Source organism: Cervus canadensis, chromosome 11 (assembly GCF_019320065.1).
Source record: "Cervus canadensis isolate Bull #8, Minnesota chromosome 11, ASM1932006v1, whole genome shotgun sequence".
Taxonomy (NCBI): domain Eukaryota; kingdom Metazoa; phylum Chordata; class Mammalia; order Artiodactyla; family Cervidae; genus Cervus; species Cervus canadensis.
Genome location: NC_057396.1, coordinates 70556852 through 70579874, shown reverse-complemented (window position 1 = coordinate 70579874; position 23023 = coordinate 70556852). Strand labels below are relative to the sequence as shown.

Sequence of the window (23023 nt, the reverse complement as noted above, 5' to 3'; positions counted from 1 at the left end):
GTTCGAGAGGCGAGAGGAGGTAGAACCACGAACTTCCTCCGCTCTGCTTTTTGGCCTCCTTAAAGGATTGTCTGTGTGGGACTGGTTATCGTTAACAACAAAACATCCCAGAGAGGCCAGGGGAAAAAAAATTTCTAATAGTAATAGAGAACCCTGCTTGGGACAGATGAGTGTACTGGGTCTTTGTATTGCTTTGGACAAATTCTTAAACCTCATCTTTTGGAACACTGCAACTTGACAAAAGGAAAAGAAAATAGTATATATATATATGTCGAGGACGATTTTTTTTCCTGTAGATATGTATATGTATATATATTTTTTTGGACGGTAAGGACAAGGAGGCCTGGCGTGCTGCAATTCATGGGGTCGCAAAGAGTCAGACACGACTGAGCGACTGAACTGAACTGAACTGAAGTTACTTAAGAGTTTTTTTGAGTAGCTCTTTCCAGAGGGACATCACCTGCAGGTGGGGAAGAAGAGATTCATAGAAGGAAGGCCTCTTCATACTTGGCTCGGCATCCCAGGCAGCTCTTTCACGGAAGACACAGCGTGGGTGTGGTTGATCACCCACTGCATGTTCCGTGTATGGCTGCGTGTGCATCTATCTTGATTTATTAGGGACTTCTTTCTGTAATTTCGTAAAGGTCAGATCTAGCGTAATCACCGACTCCCAGAATATGCCTGTTGGATTCAAGCAGCATATTTCTCTGCATTGCATCCTCTGTTGAAGCAACTGAAATTTCTCTGACATAAGCTTCTAACAAGGGTGGGAATATGGATTGTGCACACCGTGTACTTGTTATTTTAGGAGGATGCTTCAGTGAGTGAGTTGCCCAGTTAATAAGTCTTGTTGAATTACATTTTTTTCCCCCAGCACTGTGCTGGGCACTGTCAGGAATACAAAAGAAGCTTAGTACCTGGTCTTTGCCCACTGGCAGTATAGAGTGTTGCTGTAGAGGCAAGACTTATTTACATGTAATTATATAAAAAATGTAAATGAGCCAAATGCTTCATTGTATGGTACTGAGACTCAGTGTAGTCTAATTTCAGAGAAAGGGAAGTATCATCAAAGAAGGCGTTGCGAAATCAAGCCTTGAAAGAAGGGTAGGATCTGGAAAGGGAAAGACCTTTTTATTTTAGGGGAATAGCATATGCTGAGGAAGAGAAGAGTGCGGTGAATTCTAGATAAAAGCGGTTACTTAAGGGCAGTTACTATCTGAGAACACAGCCTTGGTCACGATAGGAAAGACAGATGAAATGACTGAGGCTGATACTATGCCCGTATGGTTGAGGCCAGTTCTGGATTAACATCTCCTACATTGCCGTCTTTGTAATATTTTGCTTTGTATAATGACCCCTATCAGGAGCCGGAGACTCTGTTCTTGCTTTTTGTCAAGAGGTAAGATGGAGAAGGAAACGGCAACCCGCCCCAGTGTTCTTGCCTAGAAAATCCCGTGAACGGAGGAGCCTGGTGGGCTGTAGTCCACGGGGTGGCAGAGTCAGGCACGACTGAGCTTCTGAGCACATGGGATGGTAGCGAGCATAGAGCCTGACATGCAGTAGGCATCCAGGAAGTGTGTCTACAGGCAACCAGAGAGGGCTGTCTGCAGTCACTGCTCTGGAAGTCCCCCAGTACCTGGTGCACTGGCGCCAGGGGGCTTGTGCTTAGCCTTTGTTCATTCTGTTCTAGCAGAACACTCTGCATGTGTTGCTCTGCTGAGAAATACTGGAGTCATGTAAAGCAGACTCTACTGTTTGATAATAGTTAGAGATACCGATTACTGAGAGCCTGCTCCTGTGTTCTAGCCTTGCATTATTTCTAATTTCTAGAGTAACTCTGTGCAAAGCAGCTATTAAATTTCCCATCTTTAAGTTGAGGAAAGAGAGGCTCAGCGAAGTCAAGTTTCTTGTTAAAGGTCACACAGTAGGTTGCTGAATGGAAATTTGAACTCTGGTGTGCATAAAAAAGATTTTTCCAAGCTGCTCTCCATGGTGTATTTCTTAAAGTGATAATCTCATTTTTAGGTGAACCATTTTTATGTTTTCTTTCTTTTAATTTTTTGATTACAGAAATCTTCAAACATATAAAAATAGAAAAGTAGTATAAAGGAACTCCCATAATATGCTTATCACCTGACTCCAGAAATTTTCAACACTTTTGTCTGTACCTCCTACCCTTCCTTTCCATCTAGACATCGTATAATTTTGTTTGAAAATACTCCAATGTACAAAAAAAAAAAAAAAAAAATACTCCAATGTGTTTCTAGAGTAGTGCTGTCTAATAAAATTTTCTGTATCTGTGCCATCAAGTATAGTATCTACCAGCCACATATGGCTGTTGAGCATTTGAAATGTGACAGGTGTGATCTGAGGAACTACATAGGTAACCACATGTGACTAAAATATTAATAGTCACTCCTTAATAATGTATGCCATTTAAAACCCTGAAAGTGTTATTAAGGATCTATCAGAATTTTTTGTAGACAAGAGGTAGTATGTATTTGTGGTTTAAATAAAAAGAGTTCAAGCATTTAGAAAATGTATGATGCAGAAGATGAAACCCCTTGTCATTTTGCTGTAAATAATTTTATATATGCTTTTTAAATTCAAAATATACAGGTGCATAGTTCTCGTTATAAAATAGTGTATTAATACAGTGGTTGGATACATTATTTATGGAGTTGCTTCTTTTCAGATGAGCTTCAGTGAGATGAGGTGTGTACCATGAAGGTTGACAGCCTACTCAAAAGTGAGGTATATTATAAATATTCTAAGTGCACACCCATTAAAGAAGGGCCACCACTTCCTCACACACTGAGAGCTTGCATTTTGGTGTAAATGACTGCTACGTATGAAGCGTGAAGCGGCAGCTCCTCCTGCCTCCCGGAGGTCCCACGCTCTCTGGCTGTCGAGTGGCCTTGAGTTTCCCCAGCAGGTGTCACTGTTGGGCTGTTGCTGCCGCTGGGCTGGCAGGGACGAGAAGGTGTAATTGCTGTGTGCGCACGTCTGCTTGAAGGGAGGGGGTTTCTTCTTCAGCTTTGTAGTGGGAGATAGTCTAAGGAGGCATGTTTTGATCCTTGCCTCTGCTGATACAATCTATAGTGTTTTCAGAAAGTGAGAATGTGAAGCAAAAGCATGTGTATTTCAGTATAGCGCTGTGTTACTTAACAGTGATAACCAGCTCACAGTTTATCTCCTTTTACCTGTGGGCGGTGTAAAGAGACTCTCTATAGGCTATAGTCTTGATTCCAGATTACAATTTATAACTTGGATGGCAGGCCCTTTGCTTCACCACCAAGAGAAGCTTCTTTTGGGGTCTGATCGCCTTTGAGCTAGCAGGAGAAGATGAGGGTACTGTGGCTCCTTGCAGCAGGAGTCCCTGTGGCCCTGAAAGGCTGGTATTAAGGAAAAGAGAAAATTATTTTAAATGGCATCTTAAAACTGGAGACAATGTAGACTTTATGTAGCCCAGCCTCTGCCTCTCTCTCTCTTTTTCTAATTGGTAAGGAAACTTAGATACAGTGAGGGGAAGTGACTTACTGAGGTGCCTGTAGCAAAGATGGGAGTCAGAACTCCTGGGTCCTAAAGAGGGCACTCTTTCCTCCTCTTCATTTGAAATGAATGCTTTCACTGTCAGTTTTCTCTGTGAAAACCTCTGTTGCTCCTGTAGATCATTGCCTGAGGGGCTCTTCAGTAGACTTTGCTTTGTAAGAAATTGGAGCTCTGATAGCCCATTTGTAATTATTGTCACTGGGTAAATCAACATGATGTTTATAGGGACATGGGAGAAACACTGTTTTAGTTATTTGCCACAGAACTGCGTTGATTAGTTCTTTTATTTATTTAAAAATATATTTTTAAAATTTATTTAAAAAATATTTTTAGTTTTATTTATCTGGCTGTGCCGGGCCTTAGTTGCACTGGGCATCTTCAGTCTGGGATCTTGAGTTGCAGTATGCAAACGCTTAGTTGCAGCACATGGGATCTAGTGCCTTGACCAGCAGTTGGACCCAGGCCCGCCTGCATTGGGGGTGTGGAGTCTTAGCCACTGGACCACAAAGAAGTCCCTTTTTTAATATAATTTTGTTTATTTATTTTTGGCGGTGCTGGGTCTTCGTTGCTGCGCGGGCTTTCTTTAGTTGTGGCAAGCAGGGGCTCCCCTCTTGTTGCAGTGTGCAGGCTTCTCATTGCAGTGGCTTCTTTAGTTGCAGAGCTCGGGCCCTAGGGCGCTTGGGCTTCAGTAGTTGCGGCTCCTGGGCTGTAGAGAACAGGTTCAGTAGTTGTGGCTCACAGGCTCAGTTGCTCCACAGCATGTGGGATCCTCTCAAAGCAGGGATTGATCCCATGTCTCCTGCATTGGCAGGAGAATTCTTTACCGCTGAGTCACCAGGGAAGACCCCAGTTTTTTTTTGTTGGCTGCACAGCATGTGGGATCTTAGTCCCCTGACCAGGTTTCAGACTGGCATCCATTGCATTGGAAGCAAGAGTCATAACTACTCAACTGCCAGGAAGTCCTCGTTATTCCTTTTAAAGTGATTCCGTTAGGGAAGTTCACTTTTAAAATCTCAACAACTGGGGAATCAGATTTGGGCTAAATCTTCCCTAGCTGAAATTCCTGCATTTCTTCTCCAGATAGGTAACAAGGCCTTTTGTGGTTCAGTTGCTCAGTTGTGTCCAGCTCTTTGCAACCCATGGACCGCAGCACGCCAGGCTTCCCTGTCCTTCACTGTCTTCCGGAGTTTGCTCAAACTCCTATCCATTGAATCGGTGATGCCGTAGGTCTGAAATATTTACTATAAAATTGTGTGTGTTCTGAGAACAGATGTCTTTTGATCTGTACTTTTTCCTTATGATAGACGAAGATTGGGGGAAGACATTCATGGTTATAAGCATAGAATTTGACCCAGACCCTGGAAGGTTAGAATTGAAAGTCTTCATTAGATTTGTCTTTTTTTTTTTTTTTTTAAGACTTTTGTGAGGGGATTGCTTTGTTGGAGCAGCCTGAAACCTCTTGAGGCTTCATGAGCCAACAACTTGCTTGACCCCTTAGTCTCTCAGCACTAGTCACATGGAGATTCTCCTTGGAGCTGTAGCAGAATGTCATTGATGGAGGGAAATACATGAATGGCCATGTTCATGGGGGTAGTCCCGGGTCCACAAGAGGGAGGAGGCAGACGAGAAATTAGGAAAGTACCTGTCTGCTCAGCATGATTGTAATATATGCAGGGGTCCATCTCAAGTAGTTCTGTGCCACTGACTTGGGTCTGCAGGGTTTTATATATCTAAAATCAAGAGTCAGACACGACTTAGCAACTGAACAACAACAGACTCAGCTTATTATTCGGAATCTAACCCAGCGGCCCCTTTTCCTTTGGGAAACCTTCTCTGCCCCAGATAATCACTTTCTCCTCTTTGCTGTTTGTGTCCGGACATAGATCCTTCCTTGTCGTGTCATGGCCATGACAGAGAAGCATGTCAGCGAGCTCCCTGAAGGCGGTGATTGTGCCTATATCCCTTACTGTACCTAGAATAGTGTCTGGCATATAGTAGGTGCTCAATAAATTGAATTCAGGTTGTCGATTTGAAGTTACATCCTCTGTGATTCAGTATGCAGTGTATATCCTTTTTGGCTTTGTTAGTTAAAGGAGAAAAAAAAAATCATTATATCACATCCTTGGTCTCCTGGAGAGTCGTTGGCTCAGTGGGTGCTTGTTGAATAAACCCAGTGGGGGGACTGCAGTAGTGCCTGGTGAAGACGCCGTCTCTCACTTGGGCCCGGGTGACCTAGAGCGTGTTCCCCGCCGCCGCACCCCTGAGCGTGCCTCTGGCCCGTGTGCGGCCCGTGCCGGGGCCTGTTGCAGTCTTTGCAGCCCGCCCGCTGCCCTTCAGGCCGGCCCGCGCGGACGTCCCCGGGCCTGCACGCCCAGTACAGTGCTCCAGCCCCTCCTGAGCCCGTGTTGTGGGGGTCGGCTCGGCGTCTCAGCGATATTAGTGTCTCCACCAGTCAGTGCTTGGGTTTTGTTTTTCTCCTTAAATACTCTACAGTCTCTGAGATGAAATACTTGATCTTGATCAAGTTCAAATTAGATGTGAATAAACCAAATTAGATGTGCAGGCTCTGTTTCCCATTTTTGCTTTATGTTTCTCTTAGTTTTCTGTGGAAAGCTTGCAGTGGTTTTGCTTGGAAATTGGATTTTTGGAGATTGAAGAAAATGGGTTCTCTCATCTTTTTTTTTTTTTTTTCCATTTTGAGGAGTCTGAGCATTATTAAACTAAATCTTTTTTTTTTTTTTTAGTTTTGAAATGACTTTAGGTTTTGTGTTGTTTCCTGGGGGCAGAGTCCTTATGTTAAGAAAGAATTTTGCTTTATCTCTGTGATTATGCCCTTAAAAATTTGGTGGACTTGTTGTGTTTGATAGTCAAATTAAAATAAGCCCTTCCTTGACCCTTTCCAGTGCCCTTTTAAGGCTGACGCAGTGCCATAAGAGGCTAACACAGGAGGGTAAAGAAAGTCTCCATAAAACCCAGAGAAGAGATTTTTAGAACTCCTCTCTGGATCCTGTCTGGAGTCACAACTGAACCGGAAGATTTTAAGTCTTAGCACTTACTAGTATGTGTGTAGTTAACACCAAAGTCATTAAATTTAAACTTGACCTTCAATAAATAAATAAATAAACTTACTGCGATAAAAAAAAAATAAAATAAAATAAGCCCTTCCTAACTTTTGAGTTCTTACTCAGAAGTTTAGGATTTGAGGACAAAGAAGAGAGGAGAATTCTTCACCAAGGGAATTTAACATCTGGATCGGCAAATCTTGACTTGGTCCTTCCGAGAAGAGAGAACCAGGTATTGAGAAATCAAAAAAGCTGAGGGTAGAATTAAGCAGCTTAGTTTTAAGAGAATAAGGGACGCTAACGGAAGATAAACCCAGGCCCTAAAGGAGGAGGCTCCTGTGAGGGAGCGTCGGTCTTTCTATATAACCCTGGGTTGGTGAAATAATTACTCTGGTCAATTTGTTCATTCATAAATTGGCAAATATTTGCTAAGTATCTGCGGGGTGTACTATATATTATTTAAACACCAGCATCAAGTCTCTTATTCTAATGGGAGAAAGAAAATAAACACATAAATAAGATATCTAGTGCGCCAGGTGGTGGTAAATTCTATGGAGAAAAATATTTTAAAATGTAGGGGTTTCTAGGGCAGAGATTTGCAATGTTAAATGGGGTCATCAGAGGGAGTCTGGTAAGGTGACGTTGGAGCAGACACCTCTTCCTTCAAGCAAGCAAGGGAGAAGCCTCTGTAGAGTTGGGGCAAGGACGTTCTCGGCAGAGAAGGACAGGTCAGGTTCCCTGAAACGCTTGGCTGGAGCACAGCGAAGGACGGTGTGACGGAGGTGAAGTCAGAGAGGTGATGGGGCCCAGATTATGCGGCCTTCTAAGCCATTTAAGGGATTGCCCGTCTCACTCTGAGAGACTTGGGAAGCCTTGGGGAGTGGAGTTGCGTGATCTTATGTTTTAAAAGGATCACTGTGGCTGTGATTGACAATGACTGAAGAGGCTCTGCTAAATGGGGTAAATTAAAGTTAGGCCAGCAGCACACACTTTTGGATCAGTTTGTGTCTGGATTCTGTGGTGAAAACCTGAAGGCGGGAGTCAGTGATCGTGTCAGAATTAGAAGGACCTTAAATGTTTGGATGAGAGTTGCCAAATAAATAAAGAAATAAAGCCTCTTGGCAGGCATATTATCTGCAGCGCCTCACCCCCATTCCCCAACCATGACAGCATATTATTAAAACTGAGAAAGGGAGAGCCTGAAAACTTCACAGTGAACAAGGGATCATAAATGGAAATTGTGAGATGCCTGTTTTTGTTTTTTTTCTCTCACAAAACTAATACGAATTCGTTAGTAATAATTCAAACATAGAAACGTGTGATTTATCTATCTATAGTACATGTCCTCTGCAGTGCTAGCCACTGTTAATAACTTGTGTGTAAACTTCAGAATTTTTTTCTATGCAAATGAAAGCACATTTTTCTTTATTTATAAAAATGGGATCATACTAAGTCTACTGTTCCACCATTTGCATATTTCACTTAGTATGTCACGGACATTTTTCCGTGTTGATGTGTGTGGATGTGCTGCATTCTTCCTTAACAGTGGTATCGTATTCCCACAATTGAATCCGCCCCAGTTAAGCCCTCTGTTGATAGAATCTGCATTGTTTCTGGGTTTTGTGCACAGAGACAGCGTGCACATCTTTGGGTACTTGTGCAGGTGCCTCTAGAGGACAATGCATTTTCAGAGCTTCCGTCTCTGGGGCCAAGGAGTGTGAACATTGTTAATGGTAATTGAAAATTATTTCTGTTCATTACTACTAATTTAAAACATATAAAATAACATTTTTTAATCTTAGTGAACATAATTTCGTAGATATGCGTACATTCATAGATTAGGACTTTTAATCCTGTGTCCCGCGCCCCCACATAAAGTCTTAAGTTTCTCAGTAGTAAATCCTACCACTGGGTTTTTCAGGAATCTGATCCTCCCAAGTTGACAATGACTTCTGCGTTTTGTTTTCTTTCTGTTCTAAACATCTGCCACCTGGAGGTGTTCCTATACATTTCTTCTCCAACAGTCGTGTATGAGGGAGACATAACCTTGGTTTCATCTTTGACGTTCCCTTGACTTACTGGCTTTGGGTCACCTAGTCCTCCTGGCCTTGCTAAATGATGTAAAGAATCCGGATATCTGTTGGCCCATCATGAGGCGGTAGCCTGTAGGTATTTATTTGTTTTAAGGCATGGTTAAAACCCATTTTTCTCTTTGGCAATTGGAGGGTGAGGATAGAGTAGACGAGATGGTGGCCATTGCTGTTCATCTTTTCCCCCTTCTCTGCTCTCCTGCCCAACCAAGTCACATTGTATTTGAGCCTCTGAATTTGGAGTGATCCCTGGTTGTATCTTCTATATCAGGGATTGAGACTTTTTCTGTGAAGGACAAGCTTGTAAATATTTCAGGCTTTGTGTAGGCCATATGGTCTCTGTCGCAAATGCTGAACTTTGCCATTGTAGCACGAAAGTAGCCCCAGACAATATGGAAGTGAATGAGTGTGGCTCCACGCCAATAAAAACTTCACTTATGGACACAAACGCGAGTTTTATATAATTTTCACATGTCATGAAATAGTCTTCCTTTGATGTTTTTCAGCTATTTAAAAATATAAAAGCCATTCTTAGCACACGGGCTGTACAAAAACAGGCAGCAGGCCAGATTTGGCCGACAGGCTGTGGCTTGCCAATCCCCTGCTTATGTGAACATGACTTGGAATGGAAGAGAGTCAGGTGCTATGGTAATAAAAGGCGTTATGATAATGAGAGTCCCGGAAGAGGTAGGTCGCGGACTCTTGCACTTGTTCCCTCTGTCTGTACTTTGGACTGGATGTCCTAAGTACTTGCTCTTTTGAGATTTCTTTGACAGTGAAGAGCAGGCTTAAGTGCAGGAAGAATTTCTTTGTTTCCTCTGCTTTCTGCCCGGAAGCAAGGTTTTCTAACCTTGCTCCATATCTGTCTTGGCAAGTGAGGAGGCTTGCCCTGGTGTTGGGGAGGGTGTGAGCCTCCAGGTCCTCCAGGCAGAGTCAGCTCCACAGACAGCCCCTCCCCCAGTGTAAGTCAGATCAGCACCTGTTGGGGTGATGTAAATTATCCCCCATCACACTCTCTCTGGGGCTGAGCGGTGGAGAGCAGGCTGTGTGCTTTGTATATACACATGGAGAACTTGAAGAGATGTAATCGCTTCTGTCAGCTCAGAGTGTTGGAGTGCTGCAGGGACTGCGGTGGGATCTATATGTGTACTGCAAAACACATTTGGAGCAATTTCCCATGTACTCATTTACCCCCTTCAGGTCCCTTTCTCTACTGGATCTGCTCAGAGCAGTGCTCTAAAGGATGCGTTGGAGGTTTTGCTGAAGATGATAACACCAGGTGTACGGGGTTCTGTTTGCATGATAAATTTTGCTTATTGTAATCGGTCCCGGCCCATTAGAGCTGCGCAGGTAGCTTCTCCCCCTCCTCTTGGATTTTATATATTTGTGGGGTGGAGCTGGGGGGAGTTCCAGTCACGTCTTCTGCTCCTTCTTGGAAGCAGCTGACAGTGTGTTCACATGAGCACATTTGGCTCTAGTGGGTGGGTCTGTAACATTCGCCCAGAGACTGCAGAATGGCCTTCAGATACATTTGTTTGGCACTCACACTATTACTAAAAATTTCATTTTTTTCTACATAAATCTAGATTTCTGGATTCTATAGAAAAAAAAAACACAAAAATGGACCTCATCCATTTCCATTTCCTGCTTATTTCCAATTTTGTGTTGGCTCCTATTGCATTCATTAACTAAAGCAAGTCTTCTTAAGTTCCCTACCACTTAGCTCCACCAGGGGGAGGCACTGGACGTGGCAGGACTCTCCCCTCTACCCACCCCTCCTGCCTAACTCACCCGCCAAGGGCGCCCCTGCTGGATGTAGGCTGACAAGCCGACAACCTCCTCACCTGAGAAACTGCCTGACTTTTTAAAATAGCAACAATTAATAGACTCCTCCTCTGTTTCCAAAGAGGGAAAGTGGGGGTGCCAAGCTCATTTGCTGGCTGGGACACAGTTGAGTACGCGGATCTCTGTCATGTCAGCTTATGCAGTATGAAAGTAACCTTCCTTTAATGATGGACTTGTGTAAAGTCTTGGACAAGACTGCACCTCTCCCTCTGAGCAGAGCGCCTTGGACAGAGGCGTGGGTTTCAGTGGAAAGGTCGGTTGATTTGGATGTCAACCTGCCAGAAAATTAAAATCAAGTTAGGAGCAGGAGTAGAAGATTGCAATAATAAAGGAGTCAAAGGCTGAGAGTACGAGCGTGTCATAGGAGACTTGCAGCTTGTTAACGCTGTGCCCTTTTCCTTTGCTGCATCATAGAGTATGACTTTGAAACTTTTTGCCTCTTTGACTCTTTTCCTCCCCTCCACGTGTTCATACACGTTTCTCAGTTTCCCTCTATCTCCCTGCTGTCTGGTTGGTCACTTTCACCTCTTCTTTTCTTTGTTCTGATGGCAAATGTAACCTATTTTGGGGGTCTTTTTTCTTATTATGATTAAAAAAATAAACACGTTAAGTTTACCCTCTTAATTTTTTTTGTTTGTTTGTTTGTTTTTTTTACCCTCTTAATTTTTTAATGTGCAGTCTTGGTGAGTCTTTGCACAGAGTTGTGCAGCCAACCTCTAGAACTGTTTTGCCCTGCAAGAGTGAAATGATTATTGAACAGTTCTCATCCCCCCACCATTCCCTGGCAGCCACAATTCCGTTTTCTTTTTCTGTGAGTTTGATTGCTTTAGATCCGCGTATAAGTGGGCTCATGCAGCGGTTTGTCTGTTTGTGATTGGCTTGTTTCACTTCGCATAATGTCTTCAAGGCTCTTCCATGTTGTAGCATATGACAGGATTTCCTCCTTTTAAGTAGCTGAATAATACTCAGTTGTGTATATATACCACATTTGCTTTTATCCATTCATCTAGGGGTGGACCTTTAGGTTGCTTCCACACCTTGGCTGTGTGAATAATTCTGCAGTGAACACGGGTGTTCAAATGTCTCTCTGAGATTCTGCTTTCAATTCCTGTGCATATGTACTCAGAAGTGATATTGCTCGGTTATATGGTAGTTATATTCTCAATTTTTTGAGGAACTGCAATACTGTTTGTCATAGCAACTGCACAGTTTTAGGGTTCTACCAACAGTGTGCAAGAGTTCCTATTTCTACATATCCTCATCAGAACTGTTATTTTCTGTTTTGGGTTTGTTTTTTTTTTTTTGGAGAGCTTTATCTTAATATTCATGAGATGATGTCATTGTGGGTTATTTGCATTTCCCTGATGATAAATGATGTTGAGCATCTTTTCATATGTTTGCTGACCATTTGTATATATTCTTTGGATAAATGTCTATTCTAGTCCTTGGCCCATTTTTTTTAAGTGGGGTTTTGGTTGTTTTTAACTTATTAGAGTTCTTTATGTATTCTGCATATTAACCCTTTATCTGATAAATAGCTTACAAACAGTTTGTCCTGTTGTGTAGTTTGCCTTTTTATTCTGTTGTTTCCTTTGCTTAAGTTTTAAAAATTTGATGCAGTCCCAGTTGTCTGTTTTTACTTTTATTACCAGTGTTTTTTGGTGTGTGTCATATCTAAGAAATCATGGCTCATTCCAGTGTTATAAAACTTTCCCCCTATATTTTCTTCTGTGAGTTTTATAGTTTTAGGTCATATGTTTAGGTTTTTAGTCCATTTTTACCTGTGGCATAAAATAAGGGCCCATCTTTATTCTTTTGCATGTAGATAGACAGTTTTCTCAGTACCATTTGTAAAGACTTTCCTGCCCTCATTGTCAAACGTCATTTGACCATGTACACAAGGGTTTATATCTGGGCTCTCTATTCTGTTCCGTTGGTCTATATGTCTGTCTTTATGCCAGCACCATACTGTTTTAATTACTGTAGCTTTGCAGTATGATTTGAGACCAGGAAGTGTTAGGCTTCCAGCTAGGATCCTCTTTCACAAGATTATTTGACTAGTCAGAACTCTTTTTGAAATTCCATATGAATTTTAAGATTTTTTTTTTCCTGCAAAAAAAAAAGCTATTGGGATTTTGATAGAGATTTCATTGAATCTGTAGATTGCTTTGGGTATTATGGACATTTAAACAATATTAAGTCTTCTAATCCATAAACATGGGATGTCTTTCTATTGTTTTGTTAACTTTTTTCAGTGGTGGTTTATAGTTTTTCAGTGTATAAATCTTCTACCTCTTTGGTTAAATTTATTCCTATGTATTTTATTTGTTTTGTTGCTATTATTAGTAGGAGTTTTTTCTTAATTTCCCTTTTAGCGGATGTAAATCTTTAAAATTAAAAAGGAACTCTTTGGTTTTTTTCTTGTTTAACTTCAGAAGTGTGTTTTCCCAGAAGTACAGCACTTTTCTGCATGCTTTTCTGATTCCTTTTCATACCGTCTCTTGTGAGTTCTCAAAATTGAGACAGAAGCTTGACTGATCATTTTCTGTTACTTCTTGAAGGCAAAGGACCATTGCTATAATGGTTGTCCTAACAGAATAACGGAATTTTTTTTTTTTTTTTTAGTTTTTATTTAATTTTTTTAATTTTAATATTTTAATAGAAATATAGTTGATTTACAAAAAGTTGCTGAATTTTTAGACCTTCCTAGAGCAACTAAATTTGACAGCTGTGTTAGATGGTACTGTTTTGGATGTGATAAGATCGGGGGTGAGAGAGAGGTGTCCGTATATGAGAATGTGTTTGTTGTGTGATCTTTGGCTGGGGGTCCTCAAAGTATGGTCCTCAGACCAGGAACATCAGCAACTCCTGCCGATGTTAGAAATGTGAGTTTCTGGGCTCTTCCCAGACCTACTGAATCGGAAAATGGGGGTGGGAGGCATGCAGTCTGTGTTTTTAACAAGCTCTCCAGATGATTTTTTTTTTAATTTGATTTTATTTTTTTTACCATTTATTTTTATTAGTTGGAGGCTAATTACTTTACAATATTATAGTGGTTTTTGCCATACATTGACATGAATCAGCCATGGATTTGCATGTACTCCCCATCCCGATCCCCCCTCCCGCCTCCCTCCCCACCCCATCCCTCTGGGTCTTCCCAATGCACCAGCCCCGAGCACTTGTCTCACGTATCCAGCCTGGGCTGGTGGTCTGTTTCACCCTTGATAATATACATGTTTCGATGCTGTTCTCTTGAAACATCCCACCCTCGCCTTCTCCCACAGAGTCCAAAAGTCTGTTCTGTACATCTGTGTCTCTTTTTCTGTTTTGCATATAGGGTTATTGTTACCATCTTTCTAAATTCCATATATATGTGTTAGTATACTGTATTGGTCTTTATCTTTCTGGCTTACTTCACTCTGTATAATGGGCTCCAGTTTCATCCGTCTCATTAGAACTGATTCAAATGAATTCTTTTTAATGGCTGAGTAATATTCCATGGTGTATATGTACCACAGCTTCCTTATCCATTCGTCTGCTGATGGGCATCTAGGTTGCTTCCATGTCCTGGCTATTATAAACAGTGCTGCGATGAACATTGGGGTGCACGTGTCTCTTTCAGATCTGGTTTCCTCAGTGTGTATGCCCAGAAGTGGGATTGCTGGGTCATATGGCAGTTCTATTTCCAGTTTTTTAAGAAATCTCCACACTGTTCTCCATAGTGGCTGTACTAGTTTGCATTCCCACCAACAGTGTAAGAGGGTTCCCTTTTCTCCACACCCTCTCCAGCATTTATTGCTTGTAGACTTTTGGATAGCAGCCATCCTGGCTGGCGTGTAATGGTATCTCATTGTGGTTTTGATTTGCATTTCTCTGATAATGAGTGATGTTGAGCATCTTTTCATGTGTTTGTTAGCCATCTCCAGATGATTTTGTTATGCACCAAGTTAGAGAACACTGTTTTAGACCATCTAGGAACTCTGATTATTTATTAATTTATTTTTATAATTGTTTTTTTATTTGTTTTTGGCTACACTGGATCTTCGTTGCTGCACAGGTTTTCTCTGGGTGTGTTGCAGTGTGAGGGCTTCTCATTGCGATGCCCTCTCTTGTTGCAGTGCACAGGCTCTAGGCACTCGGGCTTCAGTCGTTGCAGCGCACCAGCTCGGGAGTTATGGCACACAGGCTTAGTTGCTCTGCAGCACGTGGAATTGTCCTGGGCCACAGAGTGAACCCACGTCCCTTACATTGGCAGGCGGATTCTTAACCACTGGACCATCCGGGAAGTCCTAGACCATCTAGAAACTCTTAATGTCACTACCACCATCTCATCCCTAAATCTCTGTAGTGTACTAAAATTCCTTTGCATTATCTGTCACCTTTATTTTTCCTTTTCCTCCTGTCCCATGTGTGATGCAGTGTTGCTTTATCTCATAATCTCCTTATGTTCCCTCTCTTTTCTTGCAATGTATTCTAATAGAAGAGATTGAATTTGAGTAACCTTGGATTCAAATTCTGGTCCTATTCTGTGATCCTGAGGAGATTAAGGATCCTCTTTGAACCTCAGTTTCCTCAATTTTAAAGTTGTTGTGATGCAGGTTAAATGAGTTAAGCATCAGTTGCTCTTACATATTTAGATGCTCGAGAAATGCCAGCTCTTCGCTCTTTTCTCTGTTATCACTCTGCTCAAAAAGCAAACAGAATAAAAAAAAGCCCCTAAACAACAACAAAAAACCTGCTTTTGCTGTGACATATTTCCTACAGGTCATTTTCTTTTCTGTGTTAGTATCCTTTTTTTTCCCCCAAGACTTCAGCCTTCATGGTGTGTTTGTGAAATCTCACCATATACAATTGAAGTAAACCAAGTACCTAAAAAGGCGAGGTGCCACATAAAGAAAGGATGAGGAACGGCTGTTGTGATTGCGCTGGTGCTAGTTACTCCCATTAGTCACTTGCAGCAGACACAATGAGGTTCTATTTTAGAAGGTGCAATAATACAGAAAGTGGTCTGGTTCATAGCAGGGGAATGGGATATTATCTTCACTTTTCCTGCACTCTATTATAATGATACGTGCAAAAGAAGCTGGTTCTGCCTCTTGATAAGAGAGGGAGTACAAACAGCTTTCATTTCCCAAGTTTTAAGGGCGCCTTCAGTATTGAGAGCGAGCCATCCAGGGCAGAAGTGTGTTCAGAAGGGAGCCTGACTGGGACAGGTAGAAAAGAGCAGAAAGTCTTTCTTTTGACATTGACCCTTTTGACCAGAACCAAGACCTCATGCTTTGGATGCAGTGAGCAAGTTTGCCCTGAGTTTTATTGTTTAAGGTCTGTTTCCAAATGTCTTGTTTAGTGTTCAGTTTTGATAGCTGAAGTTCCCTTGAGTACCAATGTGATTAATTTAGGTTTGTAAGCTAACTTTTTTTCTTTCTTTTTTTATTTATTTCCCCGCCCACTCGCCCCTCCACATGCTCTGTAAGCTAACTTTTTATGCTGCTGTTGTAGCTAGCTTGAAGTTCTAGAAGATCAGACCTATTTCCTTCATCTACTAATGCATAACCAGAAAACAAAAAAACCTAGTGACTTAAAATAGCAGTTTTGTTATCTTTCATTGTTCTTTGGGTAGAAGGGATGTCAGTTGGGAAGTTCTGCTGGTCTTGCTTGGGGTCTCTCTCAAGTCAACCGGAAGCGCATTTACAACAGCCAGGCCTCTCAAGGAAAGACTCCTCTTTCCTTGTGGCCTCTCCAGCAGAGTAGCCAGGCTTTTAATGTAGCAGCTTTGGGCTTCCAAAAGTGACAGTTCCACGAGGGAGGAAAGGGAAGCTGTCAGTTCTCTTCAAGGCTTAGACCCAGAACTCTCCGCGTTCTCTTGATTAAAGCAAATAGCAGGCTAGTCTACGTTCAGCGCAAGAGACCACACAAGGGCAAGAATACCAAGAAGTATCGTGCTTTGGTCCCTCCTCAGGTACTGGCTACTACTATATATGGACCATGTCCATTTTATAGACTACTGTATACCCAATAATAAAACACTCAATAATTATTTGTTGTTTGAATCAGTGGTTGGATGGACTGACAGCCAGTTTGGTGGTTGGTTGACTGACTGCTCTTGTTGGTTTATTTGGGTGAGGCTCATGTGACTCTTAGGGCTGAGATACCCGTGTTTATGCCTTTTGTAGAACTGGTCCTTCCTCGACACATGTCCTTCTAGGAAACCAACTTTTTAGGAGTAGTGACTGGGTGGCCATGTGTTCCCTGCAGATACTTTTGGAACTTGTCATCCAGGGAAGAAAAAAAAAATCACTATTTATTAGGCTGTGTACTGGCTACTAATGTTCTTACTTAATCATAACAACCTTGTGAAATAGGCTTTTCCCATTAAATTTGGACGCTGAGGATAATGAACTTGCCAGGGGTCACACAACTAATAAGTGACCCAAGATCATGAGTTAAACTGCAATTTGTTTCTAAAGCTAAAGCATTGACTTGCCTCATATATTAGTTATTCAGAGCTTCCCTTCATTAATCTCAGAGTATTAAGATATATCAGAGGGTTTCTCAAAAGCAGCACCATCAACATTTCAAGCCAGATAATTCTTTGTCGGGGGGTTGAGGAAGAATGTCCTCTGCATCTTAGGATGCAACACCCTGGCCTTTACCCGCTAGGTACCAGTGTACTCCCCCCACCCAGTTTCAGCTTCCAAAAATGTCTCTAGGTATAGGTCTCCTGCGGGATACCCCCTCCCATTGAAAACCACTGATAAGGTATTTCATGATTTTCTGTCCCTTGACCTTGGCTGTTTTTGATACTGTATTTCACAGAGGGCTTGCAGTGGCTCCACACTGTCCTGTTTTTATCATTGTTATAGTCACGCCGCTGGTTCTGATGCTCTGAGTCCTGCCTTTCTCTCATTGCCTCTCTCCTTTTCCGCCTTGTCTTTTTGCTTGTGTCTGATTCTGCTAAATAAAATGCAGCTGGATCAAGTGTGTGTAAGGACTTTTTACACAGGTATCGATTCTGCAGGCATTCACATCTCTGAGATGATAACCATTAGTGCTAGTGGAAAGAAGGCAATTTACATCTTCTAATTATAGTGGAGGGGATGGGGGATGCATAATATTTAGCACGTTGGGAATTAAATGGCTACCAGGCTCCATGGAGTTAATCTTCATGGAAGAGTTGATTGATGTGCATGTGCAGTTCTTTTGGAAAACGGGGGTGGAGAGTGGAAATTGCAGTTTTTCTCCTAATTGTACTTTAGGTGTCATTTATGACAATTTCGTGTTGTCTAGACAGGGAAATGGTAGAGAGATTATTCCAGTGGAGTCAAATTCTCAGTCCAGAGGGAATCAGGAAGGTTGTTGAAGTCAGGATCAGGGTGGAAGGGCAAGTATTATACTCCCAGAGGCGAATCAGTGAAAATCGAATGTCACTAAGAGAAGCAGTTCAGTGTGAACCTAGGATATAAGAAAAGTGATTGTACTCTGAGCTTCGGGTTAGCTCCAGGGCTAACAGTGGATTGTTTGGGGGCCCAGCTGGAATCTCTGCCCTCTTTTCTATTTCTATAGACTCCAGAAACCTCATTACTTGAACAGACATGCGCCAGGAAGGCTGCCTCTTGGCCTCTGGTTAATAAATGCTCCAGCCCACTGTGCAATCCTTTTTTCTTCATTCTCTTGTTAGGCTTCATTTACTAACTTCTCTTTGCCATGCTGATGTTGACCCTAAGGTTTTACTTCATAGTATAGAGTACAGTGTTTGCAGTATACCCAGGTCAGTGGAACAAACGACCCTCGTTGAGGGTTTTTAAATTTTCAGATCAGGAATGTGAATGTGAAAAATCGTCTGAGAAGAAATGTACAAGGTTTGCTGTTACTGAAGCCGTCAATGATTATATCCTGCAGCCTTTGTAGTATTAGTAGATCTAGAGATAGACTTTTTTTTGGAATTATCTGTTATTCTGAATAAAATTAGCCGAGAATTCCAGGATTATGGAATTGTGTAAATGTCTTCTTGATTTGGGGGGAAACCAGTCAAGTAGGGTACACTGCCTTTTAATTGAAGTCCACACTTGCATGTCATGGCTGCTGTTTGTTAGTACATGTGCGTGTGAATATCAGAACCGGCTGTGGAACTTGTCATTGATATGATCCTACTTATCCTTCGGTGAAAAGCCTCTGATCTAAATTCCTAGTTTAAAAATGTCTGATCTATGGGCCCACCTCCCAAGTCTCCCAAAGAAAGAATTGGGGACAGCATAAACATGTCCACGTAGATGACCTTGGACCTTTGAGTTCAGATGCTGACAAAACTGAGTTTTTATTGTAAATGGAAGCTTCATACCTATAGTGTGATGTGTGGAGGATACACGGAGCTAAGTATAGGACTAACCAATCTTTTTACAAATGTATTAAAAATAACCCACCAACTATGTTCCAATGTAGAATAAAATTTATTTTAAAATAAAAAAATTAAAATATCTGTGGGCCTCACAGTCCGCGGAGCGTCAGATGTCTGCAGAGGGGTCTAGCTGGCTTTTCGGGCAGGACTTCTGTGCAGCTGGACGCACAGTCGCGCGTCCCATGTGAATTGTTCCCAGCTTCTTCCCTCTTGGTGTCTGTGACTATGCCGTGCTGATGTTTTGCCATCTATTGCTCACTGCAGAGAGACATTGAGGAATATGTTCATGTTTTGTAAAGATGTTTTCAAGCTTTTCTGGTAAAAAGCCTTTATTTTGAGCCCTGTGAATTGTTTATGCTTGATGGTGGTAAAATAAGGCTGAGCCACACAACAGGCGCTGTGCGCTCTTTCTGTCGCGTGCCTGTTTCTTCCCCGAGGTTAGCCTTCTAGCAGCGCCGCCTTGCCTTGGTCTGCCCCCCAGCAGGGGCAGGAATCGCCGGGCGGGCCCTGCTGGCAGCTGCATCATGTGCCATAGCGCACCCCCCAGAACTCGGGGGCCCTACAGGGATCAGATGAGTGCCTATCGTTGGATAACTTAAATGATAATTGCCACTGTGTGAAATGGGGAGGCTTGGATGCCTCCGCTGTAAAGCAGAGATGTCAATTTGGAAATCATAATAGAGGTGTCGTTTCAGAACACACAATTATTTTTTACGAAGAATAAGGGCTTGTCATCTTCCAGCCCTGGCATGCACTGAGGCAGAGATCTGGGGCTTGCAGAGCAGGATGCAGAAGAGAAGAAGGCAGTGGTGTATCCAAGTTTCTTTGGCCTCCCACCCCTTCGCTGCCCCTGAAAACACGGCCGTCTCTCCCCTGTGAGCTCTCTTTTGGCAATAAGCTGTCGGGGAGCACCAGTGGTAGTTTCCCAGGCAAGTAGCCAGCCTCTGACTTTATGATTTAATAAGCCTCCCAGGGACCAGGCTGCACCGCGTTTATCAGGACAGAACATGTCCACACTTTAACCTGAGCGGCTGAAGTGACCCGCGGGGTGAAGACTGAGGTCAGCAGTTTCTGAGAAACTAGTTCCTTCAGGAATTTCTGTGTCGGGTGTTGGACACCCAGAAACCTTGTCTGAAAGGCACGGGGTCAGTGACGGGCAATCAGATATGTCGTTTTGCTTATTTTTCCAGATCTGCTTGGTCTTGCTGATTTACTGTCCTTAGATATTTACTGGCTTCCTCTTGTGTGTTCATTAGGATATGAGTTTTAATGGGGATAAAAAGATGACTTGGATCCAGTACTTGCTTTCATGTAGCTTACAGTCTGGTGGTAGAGACAAGAAGACGTAAGGAACTGCAGTACCAAGTGACTGTGGGAAGCTCTTTTAAGAGAGGGTTCAACTGCTCTGGGGGATGAGGGGAGCGAGGGTGAGCTTCTGACTGGAGGAGTGAGACATTTGAGCTTTGAAAGATTTTTATAGGTAGGGGAAGAACTTTCCAGAAAGAAGGAATGGCCAAACTAAAAACAGGGGTGAAATGGGGGTGTGTGTGTGTTTAGGGTAGTTAGAGGAGTAGTTCTTGAAGTGTGGCCTGGGGTCCCTGAAGTCAAAACTGTCTTTATAACAATGCTGAGGTATTCTTTGTCTTTTTCACTCTTTGTGCTTGTGTAGTCTATTTTTCTCAGTTTTAATCTCAAGTGTAGTACATATTGGTAGATAAAACCCATATAAGCAAAAGCTCTTTGGGATCCTCAGTAAAATAGATAACTAATTAAGGCCCTACTGTGTATCACAGGGAACTCGACTCAGTACTCTGTAATGGCCTATATGGGTTAAGAATCAGAGAAAGGATGGATATATGTATAACTGATTCACTTTGCTGTATACTCTGAAACTGTACAACATCGGAGATCAACTTTACTCCAATAAAATTTTTTTTTTACGTGTTAAAGGAACTCTGAGACCAGAAAGTTTGAAAACCACTGGACCAGAGCAGGTAGCATGTTCAGAAGGAATGAGAAATTGCACTGCGCAGCTTTGACTGCCAAGCTGAGGAGTTTGGAGTTTATTCCCTAAGCAGAAGGTGGTTATTCCTTTGAGTTTGGCTCCCCTGAACTGGACTAGCAGATGTCACCCACACACCAGAGCCAGACTGGGAAACTACTCTTTAGGTGTGGGGCACCCGGGGCATCTTATTAGTAGCTCCTAGGGGCAGTTGTCCTTAACAGTATATAAGAGTTTTAGCAGTTGATTGTCTCTAGTGTTGGAGAAGTTTGTACATGTTTGTTGGCTTTAGCTTGTTGATTTTCTGTGTGATCCGACAGCCAGTTAAAAAAGCATGTCTTTAGGATATAGTTGTTTATTAAGGAAGAGTTGTCGCTGGCTTGTTTATTCTGTCTAGACTGTTACCCAGACTTTCTGCTTCTCAATCCTAATATCCAGTGAATTTGAAAGAAAGTTTCTTTCCTTTTGGATGACCCATCTCATCTGCCCTGACAACTTTGTTCTTTTCCAGCACTTTCTTCTACTACTATTTTTTATTGTTTTCTTAGTCATCAAAGGATACAGCTGATCTACGGAACCCTTGTACAGATTCAGGGTATTAATTAAGGTAGGAAGAAATAGTTGTATTCATATAAAATGTTAGGAATTTTGTAGCTTAAATTGTCTTCCTGTTGACTTATAATTTTTAGTAGGGTGTAATAACTGGCAGTTGGTGATGGACAGGGAGGCCTGGCTTGCCGCGATTCACGGGGTCGCAAAGAGTCGGACACGACTGAACTGAACTGAATGTTAATTTTTGATGACTTACTGTAGTGTGTAATACTTTGATTTTAAGTTTTTCTGTTCCTTTCCATACTGACTCCACCTTCTCTTTCAAGGGATTTTATATAAGCAAATACTTTAGAGCATGAATGGGCAGATTTTTTTTTCTGTAAAGGGCTAGGCAGTACGTATTAGAGGCTTATTATAGGCCTATCCCTATCTAGACTACTCAGCTCTGCCTTCCTAGCTCCAAAGCAGTCACAGACAATATTTAAATGAATGGTTGTGGCTGTGTTTGGATAAAACTTTATTTATAAAAACAGGCAGCTGGCCGAGTGCCTGTAGTTTGCCAAACCTGCTTTTTAGAAGCAATTTGCTATTTTGAAGAAAGTCGTTTTAAGAAGTGAGTAATTCTTTTGCAAATGAGTAGTTTTCTCTTTAGTTTTCAGTGGTTTACTTTTAGATTTTGTATATTTGATGTTTTGAATTTTGCAGTAATTTCAGACTTGCGGAAAAGTTGCAAAAATAGTGCAAAGAATTCCCGTTATACTCTTCACTCACATTCACTGTATGTTAACATTTTACCACATTTTCTGTATTATTTTCTCTCTTTTGATGTATCTAGATATGAATATGATTATGCTTTTATTTGTTTAGTTTTAATATTTTATGTTTGTGATTATTGTGTTAAATATTGAATTTTATTAAAGTAGTGTGTAGTTTGATAGAACAGTGGCCTTTAGACTTAAAAAGAAACACTTCTGTTCGTAAAATGCTTTTGAGCACTTGTGCTTCTGTGTGTGTGTGTGTGTGTGTGTGTGTGTGTGAGATACACATTATGGTTATACATTTAAATCAAATGTTCTGATATTTTCTTCCTGTTCTCCAGTGGATCAAAATAGCACACAGCCCGTGGTGAACCTCACTTGAACACCACTGGCATAGAGAATGAACTAGGCAAACTTGTAAAGAAAAGTTTCCTTTCCATAGCTTCAGAGACTCTTTAAAACATTTCTGACTGGAGTTAACAGGTCAGAGTGAAGTGGTACCTTCAGACTTCAACCAACTTGTCTGAGCCCTGAGCCCTAAGTCCTACCTGATTTCATATTACTGAACTGCTTGATTAACCATTGAGTCAAGTGAAATTTGTAGTGGCCAGAGCAGAAGGCATTCCGCTGCCATTCTGTTCCATTCTCTTGCGTCATTTCCCCATTGATGGCTCTTGGCAAGAAGCTAACTGTGGGAGAGAAAGATCTTTCTTTGAGTTTCCTAGGAGTGGTGGTGATATTTACTTGTCTAGTCACTCTAGTTCTTT

The 23023-nt window shown here is 41.9% G+C and overlaps 1 protein-coding gene and 1 non-coding gene across 8 annotated transcripts in view; both read left to right on the top strand.

Moving 5' to 3' along the window:
* Nucleotides 1-23023, top strand: part of AMBRA1 (autophagy and beclin 1 regulator 1) — a 166224-nt gene that overhangs the window by 35143 nt on the left and 108058 nt on the right. The window lies entirely within an intron of this gene.
* LOC122450687 lies at nucleotides 6455-6577 on the top strand. Its single transcript, XR_006272186.1, has one exon. It is a non-coding gene; the product is annotated as a small nucleolar RNA SNORA26 (small nucleolar RNA).